At 41.3% G+C, this 20,677-nt stretch overlaps 1 protein-coding gene across 1 annotated transcript in view; it reads right to left on the bottom strand.

Moving 5' to 3' along the window:
- Nucleotides 1–2,165: 2,165 nt before the first annotated feature.
- TfIIEbeta (transcription factor IIEbeta) overlaps nucleotides 2,166–20,677 on the bottom strand; it is a 63,562-nt gene continuing 45,050 nt past the window's right edge. The window contains exon 8 of the mRNA XM_080274305.1: nucleotides 2,166–2,670. The gene's annotated coding sequence lies outside the window, so the exon portion shown is untranslated. The remainder of the gene's footprint in view (nucleotides 2,671–20,677) is intronic.

Genomic DNA, 20,677 nt, shown 5'->3' on the forward strand with positions numbered 1-20,677 from the left:
ATGCAGATCGATCAGGGCAGAAGTTACAAGCTATGGTTTAAATTCAGAGTGCAGTATTGTCATGAATGCCTGATCTTATTTACCTCAAACTTGGCACATACCTGGTGTGTGGAAATGAGAAGTGATTCGATTTATCATTTTTTTTTTTTTAATCAGTTAGTTAAGCAACGTTGGGTCTGGTTAGTATTTGGATGGGTGACCGCCTGGGAACACCAGATGCGTTGGCATCCCTACATATCAAGTGGGGTTGGTGGAGGATTAGTGCCCCTCCCTGTAAAACAATTAACTCTAAGCCCTTGGCCACCCCGTCTGGGATACATGGCGTCTGGCAATGAATGAATGAATGAATGAAGTTATAGCTCAAGGTCAAACTATAGGCACGGTGTCCTTGGGCTACCTGGGAACTTATAGTCCAATTATTATCTGCATGTCTCAACCGTAATTCTCATCCTAAAAATGGGGTGAGCCTGGTGCCGGCAGTAGTGTTTAAAAGTTTTTCAGCAGCTTATTAATAACAACTACCAGTACTCCATTGTATTTTCCTACTTACTTTGCATCATAGTTTATTCGGCTGTTCATGCTGTAAAGCACTGTCATCTTTGATCAAATCTGTAGTTGTGACCAAGGCTCATATTTTTGTGCTCATATAGATGTACTGGAGAATGGCAGGCTGAACCTGCCATTCTCCAGCAGTTCATGATCCTCATCTTAGAGAAAGTGAGCGAGGTAAGAGATGTTTGTATAACCCAGTTATATCCAAGCAACCATAAGAAGGTATAAACACCTGATAAAATCTGAACAGGTATTTGATCTGGTTTCCTCTTCCGACATACTGAGAATAAGTAAATTTTCCATGTATATAGTACTCGTATGTATTCCATGTATATGGAATTCCATGTATATAGTACTTTAGGCAATTAGTGTAATTTTTTTTAACTCATCCGTTCACGTACTACAGTACTGTAGTTTGTAAATTTCATTATTAACCTCCTTTCAGTTACTACTATCACTTTCAGTGCTCTGTACCATGTAGGTATTATAGTCTGGTTAAATTTATTTCAGCTGAAGGAAATGCCTTCCAAAATTAGAGTTGTTGTAATTACAGACTGGAAAATAGTTAACTGCCAATCTCATATTAGCTCCATGAAGTTGAGGGACTTGAGAATATTTCCAATGGTTACAGAAACATTGCCTACCACTGGGAGTGTCAGACCCATCTGTGTGATAAAGATATCACTGAGTGGTACATCGGTGAGTATTACAGCCATGTAGCTACTGTACAGTAAACAGCATGATAAATACTAGCATTAATTACAGTGTGTTTAATGTATTATCGTTCTGAGATAACCATTTCACTGTGAGGTCTTGCAAACAAATTGTCTCATGGTGCTAAGAATAAGGTACAAGCATCATCACTGAAGTGAAGGGACTAATGGAGGTTGTTTCTGACCCTTTCACGATGAAAAATCCTTCTCAGTTTGGCAGTAATAAATTAAAATCTCATCAGAGTGAAGGAACCATACCATATCTCCAGTCTGGACGAGAAAGAAAACAACAGGATGCAGGAGGCAACGAGGAGGAAGGAGATGCAGAGCAATAAAAATTTCCGTTGTTTTCTTTCTCCTCTTACACCTTTCCCTCCTGCCTCCATCTTTCTCTCACATTCTTCTTTTCCTCTTCCCTTCCTTTTCTTCCTACATTTCTTCCTTCTTCCCTCATGCCCACTTACCTAATGAATGCAGCAGCAGTACACTATAGCCTACTGTTATTACTCTAACTTGGCCTAAAATTGCCATTTCTCCATCTTGAATGCTGAGCCATAACCAGAGATTAACACTAAAATATGCTGCTTATAGTGACGAAGCAGTGCCATGGAAACTGTAGAGCTGTAGCACTGTGTTGTTTTGTCACAGAGCGAAGGAAAAAAAGCTCCTATTAAAGGACAAAAATCTGGGGTAAGTTGAGATACAGGGGGGGTGGGGAGGATGCACCCTTCAGTCCTGTGACGTATTTTAAAGTTTATTCTGATCATTACCAATTTTGATTTCTTTTATAGACCTATGATAACATCTCTATCTCTCTATAGCTTACTACTAACACATTCTTGTGGTATTTCTCCTCTTTGCGTAAGGATGCATAAAAAGGCAGTACAATGATGTGTTCCTAATGTTTATTGTTTCTACCGTTCAGACGATAATTTTCAGTTTAGAAGAGACCCCCCATTACCTTACTTCTGATGACTTGTTTTCTGTTTCAACCACGCCACTAACATTTTCTTCTATTCCAGTCTAGGAGAGCCACCTTAGTGTAGGGGTTAATGAAGGCTCTTTCAAACCCCCCAAGTTCGAAAAGTCTCTACTAAGCAGAACAGGGTATGTAGGAAATGGCAAGAATTAAGTAAAAATTTTACACCCGGGTGCGCCTGCAAAGGTGTCTGCTTCACCAGTAGGACTCATGGCTGTCATCGTCCCAGTAGCCCCTCCGAAAGTAGCCTCTGAACCCTCCTCCCCTGTAGCCCCTTCTGTAGTAGCCCCCGTATCTCTCTCCGCTGTTGTCGTAGCCCCAATTTTCATAGCTGCCGTCGCGGGGGTCCGGTGCCGCCAGAGAGAGTGTCGCCAGGAGAACCACCGCCAGGACCCCCACCCACATGATGTACCGCACCGTCGCCACCTGTAAAGGGATGTCAAAACCCTCAGTACAATTTTTTTTTTTCCTTCTACGTGCACCGTCGTCAGAAGTGCCAACACCTGCTTCATGTATACGGAGAAATACATACCGTTATTACCATGTCTCAAAATATCTTTCTGTCTGTGCCTGGTCATTTTTTCTTTCTATCTGCGCCTGGTCATTTTTTTCTTTTTATCTATGCCTGGTCATTTTTTTCTTTCAATCTGCGCCGTCACCAGGAGTGCCATAAAAAAGTGCCGTCCACATTGTATTACATATTGCATCTTCCACACCCATTGACAGATAACACCCTCGGTACCACGTCCTTTTTCCTTTATCTGCATCGTTGCTCAGTGCCATCAACAGAAATGCATCCGGCATTATTATCGCATTATCGACACATACGATAGTGGGATATTAAGATGCTGTATTTTTTGTTTATTTACCTGCATCATCGCTACAGTGCAATCATCGTCGCCACCTGCATGTACTGTACATAGTAACTCCTTAAGTACTCTCTCTCTCTCTCTCTCTCTCTCTCTCTCTCTCTCTCTCTCTCTCTCTCTCTCTCTCTCTCTCTCTCTCTCCATTTATTAGTTATAACCAGGTGTCTATTTACTTTGTTGTTTTAAATTACTGTCACAGGGTGTGCCCATCCCGCTCTGCTCCTACAACCCAGCTACATCCCAGTCGGCTCTGCCCACTCTTGTCTCTCCATCCCAATCATTTTTCAACAGTATCCTATGAACCAATGATACTGCGATTTTCTACATGGCATCATTAGCCCCACGTTGTTGTTGTTGTTGATGATTCTCTCCTCATTTCCGAGGAGGCCGGGCCTTGCTGTAGCCCGGTTGGTGGTGGTTGTCTTGAGTAAGATAAGGGGGAAGACAGGGCCTGGGGAACGCCCAGCACACACGCCCTGTCTCCTGGCTGAGTTGCGGTGTGTGTGAGCCCCACGTGATGTTCTCCCTATTTATACTAGAACGTTACTCAAGAGGTGGGAAGGTGTGATGGAGAATGCCGGGGTAAGCACCATATGCTGCAAAGATGGATGATGTGCGTAGATAACCAAGGTACAAATCAAATATAGATGGGGCAGCTTGAGATGGTGCTGGGCGGTAGGGCAGGGAAAGAGTAATACAAAGACCGATGGGGACGGCGACCTCAAAGCTTTGGCCCCCCTCCCTTAAAGAGGCAACATCAATATAAGCACGCGTTATTCTCACAAATACAATACAGAACAGGTCAATAATAAACTCATTACTCAGACACATAAATATACTGAGGCAGCCCATCAAGTGAGTTAAGTTTAAAATATACCTTCATACCCTCTGTGTGATTACGTCTTGTATGTTTAACCCTTGTTGCTTGAGAGGGACGCCTTCATGCGGTGGCACAGATATAATCGGGGGACTTCACTGCCCCATTATTAAAGCGTCCCTGAATTCCCTCCCTATCAACTAAAAGGAGGATGGTGGACTGCAAGAAAGGGGTAACTTCAGCCTGCAATCCACTTAATTGGTACACATTTAAGATGAACTTTGGCCACAACATAGCTTCTTTCTTGCTACCACTAGATGATTTTTAGTGAAAGGGTTAATGACGATTGTTTTTAGGCCCTTTACTGTGAGCGTCTCCCTGAACGCATTACATTTGGCGACTTATTTTCTTAGTTTATTCCTGCTATTTCCATGCGATGTAATTCAGCCTAGGAAATATTGATCAAAGTGGAGCGGTTACATGTAGCTTTTACTGATTAATGGCAAAAATGGAAACGAAAATTACGTGCTCCAGCTGAAATGGCAAAGGAACTATGCACTGAGGCTAGAATCGGACATATTCTCACTCCCCGCGTAACTGGGCCACATTCTGGTCAAAACGTATATCGCTGTCACCTACATTATGTATGGCAGTGACAAATGGCTTCTCCAGAATGTGGCCCAGTGAAAATGGGTATTCTTCTAATATTAATTCCGACTTACACAATCGAAGCACGTAATTTTGACAATAATGTCTCAAGCCTGTGATATGAATACATGTCTATCCTCTACGTGTCGTTGCTGACTACACTTTGCAATGTGGTATGCAGCCTGATCAAATCTAGCACTTAGTGTTCCATAAACGACCGTCGAAAATAGGGACTTCTCTACACTTTCGCGTACTCAGTTTTCATGGTGAAGCTGTCAGTCTTAAAAGGAGTAGCAGAGCCAAGCAAGCTGTCTGACTCACCATCTTGACTGCCAAAGTGAGTGGGTGGGTGAATGCTATCGTTGTGAAGGCAAGGAGCAGAGTGTCCTTCCACCCATCCCGCTAGGCTTTATATACCCACGACCACGTCATCCAGACAACAGCAACGACAGCAACAACAGCAACTCAAGACAGCCGCATGCCGGGGAAATCCTATGCATTTAAAATTGATTGCCATAATAACCCTCTTGCGGTCAATAGGCGTAAATATGACTCATCTTCGTTCTCGCATTTCCTTTAGGTATTATTATTTTTAAAATCTATTTTTCATATGACCAGACTGTGTTCCTTGGTTGATGGGAGACCTCGTCGTGCACTGGATTTCTATCCAGATCACGACGACCCCCTCCGGGGCGGGAACGGGTAATGAATATATCGCCCACTTCGCTGTACACCCCCTTAAAGTTCGCAGACCTGATTTCTGGATATCCACTCTCTTATTAGTGTAAAGGTGTTAAGATAATGATGATGATGATGATTTACAGGAAAGGAGGATGTCATGCACGCCTGAACTGTCAAAACGGAAATGAAGTGAAGCGACCTTGAACTTGGGGCCCCTACCCCCCAGCAACCACCACCAGCGTTGTGGGTGGCAGTGGCAGTGGTGGTGATGGTTCCGGGGAAGTGCTAACCCACCGCAAACACGCAATAAAGATCCTCCTCCTTCTCTTCTACTTCTTCTTCAACCATCACACACATAATAATCATATCTATCTATCCATCTATCTATCTATCTATATTATTTTCTTGATTTGCTTAGGATTCTCAAGGATAGTTCTAGTTTTAGCGAGGGATTCTTGACCATTACTTACGATCGATTCCTTGTTGTTACTTGAGATCTGTTTTTGCGGGAAGAACGAGGGACGAGAAAATTACTCACTCTCCATTCTTTGTTCTCCCTGCAGTAAAGATTATAGCTTGTGATAATAATTTCCTCTCTCTCTCTCTCTCTCTCTCTCTCTCTCTCTCAACACACGTCAGGGAAAGACTACATTTTCCTTTCTTTATACTTCCCGAAAGAAAGAATAATGACGATCACGAGAGGCCGTTGGTAATTTCATCTGTGAATCCTCTTCAGACCAGATAGCATACTCTGTTCACTTTAACTAGGCGAACATTGCTATCTCTCCAACTTGAATGGTAAGCTGTAATATGAAATTAACACTAAACCACGCTACTAGTCACGAGGAAGTGCAATGGAAAGGACGTTGTACCTCAGTAATTATCTTATTCTGCCATAGGGGTACGAGAAATGAAGCTGAGAGAGGATGACACTCCCCACTGGATTAAAATGATGAAACTGTAGATCGGTTTCCCCAAGAAGGACAGGGAAAGGAGCGTTCATAATATTCCCTTGTGTTTAGTTCTTCCTCAAGACAAGTAGGCGACTTGCGACACGGTGATGGGAATATTGAGGTGCACCCTGAAGAATACATTGCTGATGAAAAGATGCTACGATATTTCCTGTGAGAATTTTGTCAAGGAATACTTCATTAAAAAGGGTCAATAATTCTTTACTGTGTGTGTGTGTGTGTGTGTGTGTGTGTGTGTGTGTGTGTGAGAGAGAGAGAGAGAGAGAGAGAGAGAGAGAGAGAGAGAGACAGAGACAGAGACAAAGACAGAGTAAATTATAACTGCACGTGAATATTCATATGTCTAGGAAATGTAAGACAGGAACCACTCTCTCTTCACCAAAACGGTACATACTTGTCTTAACTGTGTGTGTGTGTGTGTGTGTGTGTGTGTGTGTGTGTGTGAATTACAAGTGTACGCGATTATGCATGTGTACTGGAAATTTATTCCAGGATCCGCTCATACTTCCGGCATTGCGTCCCAGCGCCAGACGTCATCAATCCACCGCAAGTTTTTATGAAGGAAGCAGCCGGGTGAAACCAATCCAGTATATACGCCATTTTGAGCGGCAAAACCAAAAGTTTAGAATGTTTAGAGGCATGTTTGTTGTTACTTTAATGTGTATACGAATGTCTGCGCATACTCTTACATGTACAAGAATGTTTATGTAGGCTATAGTGTTTAAGAATGTTTATGTAGGCTATAGTTTTTAAAAATGTTTATGTAGGCTATAGTGTTTAATGTTTAGTGAGTATGATTGCTTGTATATAATGTCAACTTCACTCATACAGCTGCCAAACACTTCGCCAATAAATCAGGACGACCATTATAGTGGAAAAAAAAAATCTAAAATAATCAGTCATAGATCTTTATCATCTCAAAAACTTAACAAACACCTTATATGAATAATAATCCGAAATATTGTTTACGATCCATTGTGAGTACTTTAAATACTAGTTAGGATCCTTCATGAGCAGTTACAATTAGAAAAACACACAGACACAGGTTCCATCAATCTGGAGATAACCTAAGTTTTGGTGCTCACCCTGAAACCCATCATATCTTCGTGTTCTGAAGCGTGTTTTATCAGACACGTATTTTGCAGTGTATATGGGAAACAAACCCTTGAACACTGGGGCGTATTTTTTGCATTTTTTATTGAGTTTTATAACCAATAGATGATTATTTATTTTTCACAGCTTAGGGACGATCGCTAGTAGTTAAGTATATATGTAACCCCTCCAGTCTAAGCAGTTTCTTCTAGGTTTCATAAAGTTGTTTGGAAATAGCAAGAGTATTATAAGAAGTAGGTCAGATGACTGAAGTGGAGAGAGAGAGAGAGAGAGTTCTAATCCCGGAAGGGGTGGCCACTAACAAATCGCCTCCATGTCACCCAATCAGGCTGCCACCTCTCCAACTCACCCCTCCCAGTTTCTAAGAGCGAACCATCCAAGACACCAGTCCAGATATGACGTTAGTTATATTTCCCTACTTTTTACGCAACCTACAGGCAAAACCAGGAAGATATCAGACTCTCCAACTGTGCCATACGACAGGAAGAAATGGAGACAAGAAAGATGCAAGACAGAGACGCGTGGGCGACCCTGAATCTTTGCATTTCACGTCGGGTTGTTTTTCAAGGATGATTACGTGAGGGTGTCGTTTCGTGTGGAAATTCACTTACAGTCGCCCCGGACCAGCTGCCTGTGTGTGTGTGTGTGTGTGTGTGTGTGTGTGTGTGTGTGTGTGTGTGTGTGTTGTTACCTAACCTAATAGCATTTTTTTTTAACAGGACTGTCACATTCGGTAGATCACATATTCTTTTTGTGCTTCACCCCCCAAAAAATAATTATTATTAATGTTCTTGGTATATACAGCTTCATAACATCAGGCAGCTGGTTTCATATGACACTTGCTTTTACTGAAAACTAAATTTGGTGACGTGTAAATTTCTTCTTTTTCTATTAGTTTTATTTTCGGCAGTTCTGTTGACCTTCTCTTGAGAGAGAGAGAGAGAGAGAGAGAGACGGGGGGAAGGGGGAAGAGAGGTAGGGTATTTAAATTCCTTCAGAACTTGAGGCATCTAATCCCCTTCATTCTTCCTACCCACAGACGATTTCATCTCTGTTAGGACGTTAGAAAGCTGTCTATTTTTGCTACCTCCAGACGATTTTATTCAGATGATTTTTGTGATTTTAATAGCGATGCACGTTAAAGGAATGTCTGAGTTTGTCTTTCTTTTTACGAAGCCTTCAACAGAATATCTTAATTCGCTTAATTCACATCATCCCATACGCATTTTTTAAGGTCAGCATCTTCAGTAACTTTTTTGGCTGTACAATTATTTTTTTAGATTAATAATTAAGAATCTGTTTCAAGAAAGGCTTACATGAAAACGATATATAATATAAAAAAAAAACGTAATGAAGGAAATGATCAAGGGGATGCAATTTTCCGCGGACAAGAAAAAGACCACCCGTCTCCTCCGTAACACATGCCAAAACATCACGCCCGCCAGGAACTCACTACTGAGAAACGTATGATGCTCCAGTCCTGTCGTCGGCCGGGATCCAGGATGGGCAGGAGGAGGGCGTAGGGTGAGGGATTATACCAGGATACAAAAAAGATTAAAGGAAAGACTATAGTTGGCTTGTTTTCATCTGGCAGAACTGGGCCACTCCCACAAGTAACAAGCACAGTACAGTACGGGAAGAGGATGTGACGTGAGATATCATGGTAAAAATAATAGCAAAATTCGAAGCTGAAATTTAAAAGATTACAGGGTAACTTCCCTTTCGTTACTAATGTGTATCTGTAGGAAAAAACGAGACATGGAAATTACGAACTCCGTGCGCCTTCTTGGAAATTATAATACTAATAATAATAATCACCATCATCATCATCATCATCATCACCATCATGATAATTATTAGTTACAACTGGGAATGGATCGAGTATTTTGTAAATTAACGTCCATTTTAGATTAATAAAACTATACTCTTTTGCTCCAAGTTGGCCTGGATCTTCGTCATTTCGTTGCTTATTTAACGTGAATCAGTGGCAGAAAAAGACAGTACTACCATTCTACTTCCCTTAAATAACACTTCTTCGTGATTGACACCACATTCTAGTGATAATCTATTTATTGCTACAACTCAGTAATCAAGATCGAATTTCATTTTTGTCCCATCAGCGGCGGAGGGGCCCCGAGCTAGTCCCGTCATCGAAGGCGAGGGCGACCAGTCTCACCTTTTCCCTGAATGGTATTATGTGTGCAATAGCCCCAACTACTCTTTAGATGGATACCCCTCACCACACTTCAGATGGATACCCCTCACCACACTTCAGATGGATACCCCTCTCCACACTTCAGATGGATACCCCTCACCACACTTCAGATGGGTACCCCTCACCACACTTCAGATGGGTACCCCTCTCCACACTTCAGATGGATACCCCTCACCACACTTCAGATGGGTACCCCTCACCACACTTCAGATGGGTACCCCTCTCCACACTTCAGATGGATACCCCTCACCACACTTCAGATGGGTACCCCTCACCACACTTCAGATGGATACCCCTCTCCACACTTCAGATGGATACCCCTCACCACACTTCAGATGGCTATCCCTACTGGCCCTATCTGGATGAAGAGTCTTAACCCATAGGTGCTCAGGGGCCTTTTAAGAGGGCGGAATTAGGGCTGATCGGCGTCCAAATGAAGAACAAAAGCCGTAATCATAGTTATTGGAATAATGGAGATTTATTTCTGGACCTATCATCATAAAAGGCCTATCCTAACCTGCAAGAAAACTGTATAATGATAAAGAACATGGATGGAAGAGGTCGTAACAAAATGGAAATGCCATTATTATAGTGATGGATATTAAAGTATATTTCCCTCCTTGCATTCTGTTCCGAAATATTGTCATGGGTTCTGACTACCTAGCTGCCTCAAGATTGTTCACAGTTTCGGTGAAAGAGCAAATGCTGAAAATTTGTGTCCTCTCCTCCATTACCTCTTTCTTTCTGTCATATTTATATATTTAACTCTCTCTCTCTCTCCCTCCCTCTCTCTCTCTCTCTAACAACCGCGTCAGTACTATGACGCCTTTCGTATTTTATTCTTGCTGCCTTCAGACGATTTTTGTTTTGTTTTTTTCACTGGGCGGCACAACAATAATTTTTTTGCCCCGGATGACAGGAAGGTAGGCCAATGGGAGTTTGCATGAGCTGTGTGGCCTTGGTGGCGCGTGTACGCACGCACACAAGTGGACAAAATCGTCTGGTGGTTGTATGACACAGAGAGAGAGAGAAAAAAATCGTTGTTGCACCTAGGGTCACGCAGGAAAATATAACACGCCATTTCGACTGCATTTTTCTTGTTTAATGCCATTCGTAGGCTACACAGCGCTAAACTAATAATTCAGTTGGCGGTATCTTCGTGTTGTAGGGATGGCTCAGTATGCTGGTGTCGGCTTGGGTATGGGAGTACGGTAGGATGTGAACAAATAATGCAGGGCAGACATTGATAACGCTGACTGATCCGCCCCAAGAACAGTCGATAAGTCTCCCAGACGGGTGGTGGAGGGGTGCTGTATATGGACTGCCTTGTGTAATGCATAGTTTGATTAGGTCATATTCGGATCTGTTGTTAAGGCAGCCTTCTTGAATCCGATGACGTCTTTTTAATATATATATATGTTTTTCCTCCAGACGATTTTTACTTAGTTAAGGGGAGGTGTTTAGAAGTGGAAGGTTTAATGAAGGATATATCAACCCCTCCAGTTCCAAAAGCCTCTCCCGTACTGAGTGAAATTGTCTGAAGATAGCAAGGATGAAAAAAAAAAAGTAATCAAATAAAAGGGGTTCCTTGCTACCGCCAAACGAGTCTATCCAGCTATGGAGTGACCCTAGGGGTGCAAGTATGGCACAGAGGCAATCTCCCTAAACCACTTTCCGCACCATCACGGCTTTCTGCACATTTTTATTCTTTCCATCACCAAACGATATTACCTGCTATTTGATATCGTTGTGAAGGTGTTAATAGAATCCTTTTTAACCACCTAGGCCCCGGGAGGCTTCCGTGTGGAGGGTAATATAATCTGTCACGAGCAGAAGTATAACATGTTGTCAGCCTACTCCCTTCCTCGACCCCCACGCACGACCTGACCCTTCACACACACACACACACACACACACACACACACACACACACACACACACACACACACACACTAAACCAACTACGGGAATTCCACCTTCATCCTGTTTCCACCCACTCACATGGCGACTCAACCACGCGGACCCTTATGTTTGCTACAAGTCTCTCTCTCTCTCTCTCTCTCTCTCTCTCTCTCTCTTCGTCATGGACATCTTTTTGCTGTTTATTTTTGCTTGTCACTGATTCTTTTGTCAGTAGTTATTAGTTATATTCTCGATTGTTATACATCTCTTGCTTTTTTGTCAGTAGTTATATTCTCGATTGTTATACATCTCTTGCTTGCGCTTCATTTTTGCTTATCAAAATCTCTTGCTTGCAGTGTATTTTTGCTTGTATATCTCTTGCCTGCAGTTTATTATTGCTTGTACATCTCTTGCCTGCAGTTTATATTTGCTTGTACTGTATATCTCGTGCTTGCAATTTATATTTGTTTGTATATCTCTTGCTTGTAGTTTATAATTGCTTGTATATCTCTTGTTTGCAGTTTATATTTGCTTGTACAACTCTTGCTTGCATTTATATTTGCTTGTATATCTCTTCCCTGGAGTTTATATTTGCTTGTATATCTCCTGCTTGCGGTTCTTATTTGCTTGGTATAACCTCCTGCCCGTGTCAACGAGAACAAGACTCGGAGTGGATAAGATACTGAACCAAGAACTCAAAAGTGTCCATTGATTTTATACCCTCTTCACTTTAACTCGCCCTAACACTGCCATCTCTTCATCTTGAGTGCTGGGTAGTTACAAGAGACTAACGCTAGAATATAACGCAAGAAACTAAGAGGTGCTACGGAAAGGATGCTGAGCTGAGGTATTGTCTTATCCTGCCACTAAGCTAAGTGAAATAAGCTACAAAATGACAAAATTCTGGACCAAGTTAAAGTAAAATGAGCATACGTGAAGAGGAAATACACAGGAAGGGGAAACAAACGGTGGGACTGATCTAAAGACGTTACCATATTGTTGATTCGTTGCGCCGTCTTATTCTGGCACTGGGCTACGTGAATTCAGTTGCAAATGGACAAAAATCTAGGCCAAGTTAAGATAAAATGAGTATATGTGCAGGTGGAATACGCAGAAAGGGGAAGAAGACGGCGGGACAGATCTTAGGACAGGATGTGACCATGGGAACGACGTCGTGGGCGGGACGGAACCTAGGGAGCTGAAGCGTGACTGCCAGGGAGTATAAAAGACTGACAGATGAGAAAAAAAAAGAAAAAAAAAAAAATGGAACAGTCACCAGGAAATGTGTTGAAATCGATACATTTTTAACTCGAAATTAGCTAGGAAAAAAATTATGGAAACAAGAATAGGTTCAAACCAAGAAATATTTTGAAAAACATACACTGTAAACCAAGAAAAACATTAAACAATAATGATATAAAATTTTTATAAAATAATATTATAGTCATGAATTATTTTGAAATTTATATATTCTGTTAACAAAATCTGATGAAACAGCATAGAAAAAAATAAAACAAGACTAATAACCCAACAGTGTCAAAGATTATAATATTCTATTTTAAAAACTGCTAAAAGAGTGGAAAGACTGAATAAAAAATGTAATAAGGAAATATGCTAAAACTGATATGCTGATTTATTGTCATATTTTCTTTAAAAAAGATTAACTTGCGTCTTTATTAGATGAAAACAAAAACCAATGTTTTATATGTTATAACTAGTCCGACCATGAGAGGGATAATGGTAACAGCATTAACACTCGAGCTCCAATGACTCATCTGAATAAAATTGTCTAGCGCTAGCTGGAACGGAACAGAAAGCAGTGTTGTCGTTGCCCTACCCCAGTCTGTTTAGCTTAAGAAATCATCGCCCACAAGCATATAGCAACCTTCCTGTGGCAGACAGCCTCGGTATGCAGGGAAAATAGAAGATGCAGATGTTGTGTAGAATAGTAGTCTTCAACCCGAACTTTATATTTACTTGGTAAATGTGTTCAAGTTACTTGGCTGTGAGTGTTGTACAAGGCAAGTTACCTGGTCTTGGCCCCTCGTCGCTCCCAAGGTAGTTTATCTCGGTACGGTGGTAACCATCCACCTACTACCTTTCTGGTGGGCTAACGGATGGTACACATTGTTACATCTCCAGTAGTCATATAATTAACATAAATATAAATGCAGTATGAAAGTAAATGGAAACTCCGCTTCAATAGGGAGTAAGGTGGAGGGCGGGGATTCACCATCTTACCAAACGAGAAGGTGTCTGATGGTGGTTGTCTACTCGTCCTTAACTTCCACCTCCAAATACAGCACATCGAAATTAACGACTAAAATGCAATATCCAACTCTTCCGGTACACAGATTTTTTTCTTAAGCTGAATAAAAGTGTCTAGTAGACATCGCAGTACTGAAACGATTGGCGACCAAACCACCTTAGAAATGCTCGCCGAAAATGTTCTTCCAAATTTCTCTGATATATTCTTATTTTTTCTACAAAGTTCATCTAAAATGTTTTACTCATAAATGTTCAATCAAAAAGTTCTCTGAATATGTCTTGAAATGCTCTAAAAATATCTACAATTGTTCTGAAATCATGTTTTAAATGCGTTTTCTAAGTGTTCCCAGAAAACCTTTATAAAATCCCCTCTAAAAAGGTTTTCTAAAAATGCTCTCTAGATTCTCTAAAATGTTCCTCTAAAAAGTTCTCCGTAACCTTGCCTCTGCTGGTAAACAAAGCAGTAAACGGTGACGGGCCTGTATCGTCAACAATTTCGGTGATAATGGAGTTTTGTGTCCAGTGGTCGTAAGAATTCCTTAACATCCTAGGCTGGGATTCTCAAAGCATATTAATAATTTTACGATCCATTCCCAGTTGTAACTCAGATGTGTTTCTGCACGAAGGACAAAGAGAACATAAAATCTTCCCGTCTATTATTTTTCTTTTTTTCTCTTCTTTTTTAAAATTTTAGTTACGTGAGGAAATTATCATACCGATTTTTTGCTTAAGCTGGAAGGACAGAGATGGATTAAAAGTAATGAAGACCTTGGGGCACAGCATCTTGTGGAGGCTCCCTAACAGGCTGGGCACCCAAGACGTAAGGGATAAAGGGGACCTGCGGTATGCGGAACCTCCCTGCGTTTGGGACCAAGGCTCTGCTCCGTCCACTAATGAGTATGGTATTTCCGAGATAAACCTGGGGCCTTAGAGGACAAGTTCAGTAAAAAAAAAAATAATAACAATAATAATAATAATAATAATAATAATAATAATAATAATAATTTGTACACCTTTCTTTCCATCGACATCGCATTCTTAAGCTATACGTAGTCAGTAGTACCTATACCAGTGTCTGCTGTTTTCTGCTTTAGGGGCAAGGAGCTCTAAGACCAGTGTTCACTCTGTCTTGTGGGGCTTCTTTTCTGTGGAGCCCCAGAACTATAGCCCCAGTAGCCCCTTTTTAATTCGGCTGTGGGGCAAGGAAACATGAACAGGACTGCGTAAAATATTGCCGTGTTTCCAGTCTTTCCTGCGAGAGAGAGAGAGAGAGAAAGAGAGAGAGAGAGAGAGAGAGTCACCGAACTGAAAATTACGCCAGAATCAAGATAATACCCAAATCTGGCGGCTGACGAGAGGAGGGTTCGTCAGCGCCATAACTGTGCTCTTAATTCAAGGCCGACCAGGGTCATCTTCGGGTCATCTTCACTGCCACGCCGGGCCAGAGCAGGGTGGTGAGAGAGAGAGAGAGAGAGAGAGAGAGAGAGATACATGGACAAGTAGTACCTCAAAAGGTTTTACGACTTAAACCAAGGACGTAATATGAATGAAGTTGTGGGGTATATGCTACTGCTCTAACAGTGAGAAAAAAAACAGGGAAGATAAAGGCTCTCTCACTCACTCCTTCCACCCTCAGTAGTACCACGAAGGGGAAGTATACGTAACCCGAGGGAGAAAATGCCATGATGAGAGAGAGAGAGAGAGAGAGAGAGAGAGAGAGAGAGAGAGAGAGAGAGAGAGAGAGAGACTTATGAGAGGCCACAAAACGGAACAAAGATCATGGAACTTAAACTCGCCTGGTTTTTGTGGCAAAGTCGATACCGAAAATCCCGTTCACTCGTATACAATTAAGGGAAAGGTTGTCACGAGGAAGAGGATGGAGGAAGAGGAAGATGTATGAGGAAGAGGAAGAAGAAGGAGGAGAAAGAGGAGGAAGAGGACAAAGAAGGATGAGGATGTTGATGAGGAAGAGGAAGGAGGAGCAGGAAGGATAAGGAAAAGGAAGAAGGGAGAGGAGCAAGGATGAGGGAAACGAAGAAGGAAGAGGAGGAAGAATGGGGACAAGGAAGAAGAAAATGGCTTATATAAATCCCTATCAACTCCACGGCCTCTGAACAAGCTGTGTAAAAGTGTGGTGGTGGTAGCAAGAATGAAACATAAAAGACCTCAGTGTAATGAAACTCTTAATACATACTTCATCACTCCCTTCACCAGTTGCATTACCGTATCCCAGATAGATGGCTGGATAGATTGACAGACAAATAGACAGATATACAGATATAGATAGATGGATGGATAGATAGACAGGTAGACAGAGATAGATAGAAAAAGTTATTACAGGGTATCTTGTTTACAGGAGTTCATGATGGACTATGACTAATGTCTATCAACTACACGCAAAGACATTAAGATAGTGTTAATTTTAATAAGTTCCAATTTCCTCCCTAAGATACGACACTCAAATTTCCATCTAGAGCCTTAACTATACTGTAGGGCGAGCAGCGACAAGAGGAAATCAACTTCATACCCTAATAGATCAGCGAAAAGCTCCAGCTCTACATCCTCGGCATAGCACTTCTTTGTGATAAATACTATATTCTTGTGTTAATCTGCTGTTACAACTGGGAAAACTTTAAGATGAAGAGGGGGACACGGTGGCTCAGTGGTAGAGTGCCTGACTCGAGACCAAAGGGTCAAGAATTCGCGCTCCGTCAGAGTGGCTGCCCTACTCGGAGATGTAGCGTTCTCCCGTCACCTAGCGGGGCTATATGAACTATCAAGGTCTAGCTCGGAGAATTCATTTCCCCATATAAAAACTTCCCCCAGAAAATAATTAAGATAAGGAGACGGTAATTTCAGGCCAGTATAGAGGGAAAACGGTACTGCTCAGTGAAACTGCAAAACAACTGCGCAGTTTCACATTTTCTCTCACGTGTTCCTCTTCACGCTGTTGAAATTTACCAGCGGATGCGACTTCCTGCCTCCCTGATAACTCTCCTACTGTGAAGCTGACATTTTTAATTCGTGTGTGATATGATAATGAGGCGGAACTCGTATGTAAAACTGGGCCAGAATTCAGTACAGTCTTTTCATTTTAACGTGGCCTAAAACTGCCTTACCCCACTGTGAATGCTAGAGGCGGACCTGATATTCATTAAAAAGGAAAAACAGAAGAAGAAGAAAACAAAGAAAATAATGATGGCTGCCCTGTAGTCTGCGTCAGGAGTGTGAAGTAAACAAACTATACCCTTTTCGCTATAACTTAGACTAAAATTGCAATCTCTCCATCTTCAGTAATGAATTCAAACAACAGATTAACATTAGAATATGATGCAGGTCACGAAGAAGCGTAGTGGACAAGATGTACAGCCGTAGCGTTGTCCCATTATCGGGCACTGGGCTACAAGAAATAAACTGCAGAAGGACGGAAATCTAGACCACGTTAGAGTGAAAACAGTGTATACTCTTTACTTTAACTTGACCCAAATTTTCGTCCTTTTATACCTTTCTTCATGTAGCTCAGCGGCAGAAAAAAGGACAATACTAAGACTCTACATCCACTCCACAGCACTTTTGTGTCCGCGCTATGTTCTTCCGATAATTTCTTGTTGTAGCCGACGAATGAAGATGGAAAGATGGCAATTTTAGACCTAGGTGAAATATATCTGGAAAAAAAAGTAGGGTATATGAGACTACGGGAAGGAAAAAGTAAACCAGAAGCATTAAATACGAGCTGGGTGAGATGAAAACAAAGCTGTGTGAAAGTCTAGGAACTTAAGACACTGAAAACGGAATGATGGGAGCAAGACAAGGATGATAAGTAAACAAGAAAGGGATAGACAGAGGTTTGAGAGATGAACAAGTAAACAGAGGAGGAGAAAAAGCAAAAGGGAGAAAGAAATCCAGGGGTAACGTGGTGAGGGGGGAGGGGGTACAAGTGAAAGACAAAGACGTGAAGGCAAAAGGAGAGAGATTTGAGATAACAAGTGAACAGGAGAGAGAGAGAGAGAGAGAGAGAGAGAGAGAGAGAGCACGAGGGAAGGGGAGGGGTGGACAGGAAGTGGATGATCATAAACAGAGAGGGTGTGAGAGTATCAGTGTTATGCCAGAGGACAAGGAAGCTACTCCCGTTTTGAAAGGTCTTGCGAAGGTAAATAATTTTCGTTGTATTAACCCTTTTTAAATAGTGTGACGTCTCTCTCTCTCTCTCTCTGTTTATTCTTGCTGCTACCATACGATCTTACTAGAAGGACCTCTCGTATTGAAAGAGTTTGTAAAGACTAGACCTACCCACTCCAGTTCAAAAAATCTATCCTGAGCTGAATCAAATCGTCAGGAAATAGCAAGAAGGCACAAAAAAGGGGGTGCGGGGCGAGGGCCTATAAATTCATCATCTTTTGTCGTAAAATGTTTTCTTAATCACTCACTTATCCACAAGTTCCCTCTTGTTCAGCCAGAAAATAAAATAACGTATCAACTATATTCTGTTTACTTAAATGCCTTCTCTTCATCTTTAATGCTGACCTGTAACAAAGAGACCAACTAAAGAACACTGTGTTAGTCACGAAATTATATTAAAGAAAGGATAAGTCTACTAAATAATATCAACTACGCTGTTCATTTTAACATGGCCTATAACGGACATCTGACCCACCAGTGCTAGACACGAAGAAGTGCTACAGAGCCATAGCACTGTCTTACTGTCAGTAAGTTCGGGGAAATTAGCTGCTAGAGGACGAAAATCTCTGCCAATTTAATTCAGTCCTATCCTATTAAAACCTAACCTAACCTAATCTACCTTAACCTGCCCTAATCAATCTGGCCTAAACTAACTTAATTTAACTTAACCTGACCAAGCCTACTTCATCTCCTACTTCAACTTAACCTTAGCTAATCTACCTTAACCTGCCCTAACCAATCTAGCCTAAACTAACCTACTTAACTTGATCTAACCAAACCTACTTTATCTCCTACTTCAACTTAACCTAACCTAATCCAACTTAACCTCCTCTAACCAATCTAGCCCAACCTAACTTAACTTGACCCAACTTAAACTAATTCACTTCTTATCATTTACAGTGACGATGACTGCCCCAAGGATAATGCCGTGGTGCGCTCTGGTGTTGGTGATACTTATGTGTCAACACGCTGCCACAAGAAGTAAGTCTAAGTCTTGAATTATCCTAAACCCTTCCACTCGGATGACCTGGGTTTTTGTTTAATTCGTCCCGCTACCTAACAATTTTATTCCCCGCAAGTAAACATTCGAGAAGTAAAAGGGTTAATGAATCCTTTTAGTTCGATACTTCTCAATATAAACGTCTGAAGTTGGCAAAAAATTAATAATGATAATAATAATAATAATAAAAACAACAACAACAACAATAATAATAATAATAATAATAATAATAATAATACTAATACTAATAACCCCACATGTAAATAAACAATCCTAGGTATCCGCACGGGGCACACAAGGCGGATGAGTCCCATCTGGCAACGCATGTGGACGCCATGAGGGTCAAAAGCAGACACTTTAAAGCAGAAAAGCCTTACGGGGAGCAGAAAATAATGATAACGCTGAGGGAGTGACAAGCCAAATGGTCTCTTGTACCTCATTAAAAAAGAAAAAAATCAGTCAATAAATGAATACAAATACAAAATTAAAGCAGAGAAGATAAAAACTACGCTGGGTGGTAACCATATACCTGAATGGACGTTTGGTGATCTAGTGGGTTTAGGCGTTCCACCCGGTTGCGACCAAAATGAAATACATTCAAGGCGAGATTGGGGTTTACTGCTCACATAATACCCCCCAGGAGCAAGCGAATGACAATTCGTCATAAATGTCTGGACTACGTAGCCTAGCCCTGGTCCCCTAAGTTCCTCTTGGTGGACTGGATGATACGAAAAAAAAAAGGGGGGGGGGTGGCTTAGGTGTGACTTTGGTATGGCCGAGTTTAAAATTTCAGCAGTGACAGCAATCGGACTGTTCAGAACTATACTAATTTTACTCTAACCTGGCTTGAAATTGCCATCTTTCCATGCTGACAGCTAAACTGTAACAATAGATTATCGCTAGAATGTGATGCTAGCCACGAAGAAGGGCTATGAAAAAGACAGTACCACTGTATTGTTTCTGTCGCTTCGCTATGTGATATAAGCGTGAAAATGTAAAAAATCTGGGTCAAGTTGACTTGAAAAGACTATTGATGTGGGTCGTGTTGGTTGATAGGATGTCACTGAGCTCTATAATATAGAGCTCAGTGTAAGATATGGAATACACTGATTCATGAGAAATGGGGAATAAGAGGGAATACAAATCAAAGGCTTGAAGGACAGCGTGTATGCCGTGTATGATCATATAAAGAACAGATAAAACAGGGGAGGCTGAAAGTGTATTAGAGGATGACTTTGGAAGTGGAGAGAGTGCCAAGATGGCTGGATACAAAAAATGACAAGCAACAGAAAGAACGAAGCAGAAAAATGTTATATATAAATAAATGGAAGAAGTAGGTATTGCGGTTGACGGAATGACATTTCTCTCACGTGTGGAATATCTATCTATGCATCTAAACCTAACTGTCTGTCTATCTATCTATCTTAGGGTGGTGATTTAGAGATGGTTTTTATAGGTCTTACCCCTTAAAAAATGCTCCACCTCAGCTAAAAATGTTTGCAAAAAAGTTTGAATCTTCTAGTTTAATATTTACAGGTAGCTCAGTCATCACAAAGAATACAAAGATAACAAATTTATTAACAAAAACACAGAAACAAAATGTGTACAGTGTTCTTAGCGTGATGTGATTATGCTTAATTGCATAAGTTGATATTTGTGCTCATCAACACTTTGTCACATACATGCCGAAGAAGATGCAGAAAACGCAACAAAAGCAGTGTAGTCCAGAGAGTTCAGTGTCTGTCTTTTGCTGTCTGGATAAAGCTGCCG

Source organism: Coenobita brevimanus, chromosome 6, assembly GCF_032717465.1.
Source record: "Coenobita brevimanus isolate Jiangsu-jjx chromosome 6, ASM3271746v2, whole genome shotgun sequence".
Lineage (NCBI taxonomy): Eukaryota > Metazoa > Arthropoda > Malacostraca > Decapoda > Coenobitidae > Coenobita > Coenobita brevimanus.